General features: G+C 27.3%; 1 non-coding gene across 1 annotated transcript; it reads right to left on the bottom strand.

The window, feature by feature from the left end:
* Window positions 1-1,490: 1,490 nt before the first annotated feature.
* LOC125840066 (small nucleolar RNA U54) lies at window positions 1,491-1,577 on the bottom strand. Its single transcript, XR_007443721.1, has one exon. It is a non-coding gene; the product is annotated as a small nucleolar RNA U54 (small nucleolar RNA).
* Window positions 1,578-2,996: the final 1,419 nt, after the last annotated feature.

Here is a 2,996-nt window from a genome sequence, read left to right as displayed (position 1 = left end):
TGATAATTAATAACAACTTTCACAAATTAAGGTGAAGTCATTACGTTCCATAAATTGTTTGATTTATATTCTCAAGTAGAAATTAAAGAGTAATTATCTTCTCTTTTTCTGGGACTTCAATTCTAATAATTATTATAGACAAGAAAAATAATGCACAATGATGAGAAATTATCCTCCTCTCATAAGCTAGATTTTTCGGTTGAGTTAGACTGAAGATTCATCTTGATATGGTATCAGAGTTAGACCCATATCATTTTATAGTGTCCACACTCCAGTTAATGAGATCTAGACATGCGGGGGAATGCTAAGAATTCTCATGTCGGAAAAGAGATGGTAATTTGGTCTCCTTATATGGACTTTGACGATCCTTCCTTCATAAGCGAACTATTCTCGAGATGATATATAATTGGGAAAATTGTATGGAATTATAGCAAACTATTAATTCAAAGTAAATGTTATAGCCATAGTTTCTTTTATTTGTAATTCGCAGCAAACATTCCATTTTTTTGCCATCCCATTTGTATACCGAAATATACAAATAGACTGAAATATACAAATGCAAGACCCATTTGTATACCGAAATATACAAATAAGACCAAAATATATAAATGCAGGACACATTTGTATTTTGTATACCGAAACTTACAAATGCAGAACCCATTTGTATACCGAAATATACAAATAGACCCAAATACATATTTTTTATGTATATGTATACCGAAATATACAGATTAATAGCCATAGCAAACATAAAGTTTGTTATGGAACGCAATTATACAAACTATAACTATAGCATACAAATATAATTTTTATGTTTGCTAATCCTAAAATTTACTCATTATTTTATTATTATCATATAATAGCAAACTAGAAAACTAAAACATGTTTTTTTTAAAGTTTCATTAAAAGATATCTCAAATGAATATTAAGGAACTGGAAGATCGAATTATTTTTCACTTAATCAAATAAATGCATAATAGCAACTCTTCATTGGATTAAACACGAGAAGAACGGGCTTGGCAGCTCTAAAAATTGATTTATCTTAAAACGAATTTTGTTTCGAGTGTGTGATATTTCGAGAAAATTATCAAAGTAGTCCTTGATGTATTGAGGTTGCTTTATTTTGGTCCTTAATATATTTTAGGTGATTGAAATAGTCCTTCATGTATGACAAAATGTGTTCAATTTAGTTTTTTACCCTAAACTTAACAATTTACTCCCAAAAACTGTTAAATATAACGGTGGGACCCACATAACTTACAAAATCCACAATTTTTACCATCTTTATTAGCTCAAACAAAGAGTTTCATAAATTCTAAAACACTATTTTCTCTAACATCTAACCACACAATTACAAAATAATTCTCTCTGAAGTCTGACATGTGAAATTTTCATGAATTCATCACAACAAAAAGACACAAATAATTTTTAAAAACTTCACAATAGAACAGTTTCAAATAGATCATAAAGCATTAGCAGAAAATACAGATCGCTCTCATACTTGGAAAAAAAAATCATCTACTCATGCTTTAGATCGGTATAGTGTATATTGCCAAAAGGCATACAATCATTGAGCTATTTTCCACAAATCTGGCAATAAAACATAAAAATATAAAATAATAATAATGGGAGATCAGTAGAGTAAAAAAGAAAGGTGTGATCTATCACCGTTCAATCAGAAACACGGACCAATTTCGTTCATCATATCTCCCAAATACTATAATTATTCAACCTTTTTACAATAATTATTTTGTAATTGTGTGGTTAGATGTTAGAGAAAATGGTGTTTTAAAATTCATGAAACTCTTTCTTTGAGCTAATAAAGATGGTAAAAATGGTGGATTTTGTAAGTTATGTGAGGCCCACCGTTATATTTAACAGTTTTTGGGGGTAAATTGTTAAGTTTAGGGTAAAAGACTAAATTAAACACATTTTGTCATACATGAAGGACTATTTCAATCAGTTAGAATATATTAAGGACCAAAATAAAGCAACCCCAATATATCAAGGACCATTTTGATCATTTTCTCGTGATATTTCAAAAGAACTGAAATATATCGAAGGGTTGAATCTAAAATTTGTGGCTATTTGGATAAGATTTAAGTTAGTTTTAGACTTAATTTCAATCATATTGAAGTTCGAAGTTACAATTAAATCGTATCAAATATGTAAATTGTGTGTTGTATTTGTATGAAACTTATTTTGTAAGTTTGCATGTATGTCGTAGTTATATTAAACTTATATGAATACTGTATAAAAGCTGTATATGATGTTGTAGCCTGTAGGTTATATTCATTTTCAACTAGATATTTATACGGTTATATTTTATATTTTATACATGAATCACGAGCGAGATTCGATGTATGGGTTTTTAAAAAACCTAATATGAACTTTATACAAAATTTGTATAATATTATATACATATATAATATCGATTTTATACATGAAAATATTGTGATCAATATTCTAAGCCTTGAGTGAGATATACATAGTTCATACCAATAGTATACATTTTTCATACTAGAGAAATGTGAGCGAAATTCTAAGCTTCGAGTGAAATATACATATTTCATATTGATTTTATTTTTTTAGTTTTTATACACGAAAAATGTGAGAACTTTTTTAACCCTTGAACAAGATTTCGTATATGTTTTGAAAAAAGACTTATGCTATATTTTGTAAACGAAAATCTCCTGCTATATTTGGTAAATATGAGTCTAAATTTCATATATATAGATTTTCCTATTTTAGAATTAGGGTATCACAATTAGCAGGTCAAAATGAGCTTAATTAATAAACAAGTGTATCATTAAAATAGAGTCATAGTCAAACTGCCAAACTCTTATGAAGTTTAATTTCTTATAATTAAATTAATTTACATATTAATATTTTTATTATTATGTCTATATATAACAATTTACAAAATATTTTACTAAAGTTACTTATGAATTAATTTTGAACTATGTATTAGATCTTTTGAAATAGTGTGAATTGAA

Source organism: Solanum verrucosum, unplaced genomic scaffold, assembly GCF_900185275.1.
Source record: "Solanum verrucosum unplaced genomic scaffold, falcon-dt-bn FXZP01000177.1, whole genome shotgun sequence".
In the NCBI taxonomy this organism is placed as follows: domain Eukaryota; kingdom Viridiplantae; phylum Streptophyta; class Magnoliopsida; order Solanales; family Solanaceae; genus Solanum; species Solanum verrucosum.
The sequence above is the reverse complement of the archived record's forward strand: the minus strand, read 5'-3'. Positions and strand labels throughout refer to the sequence as shown.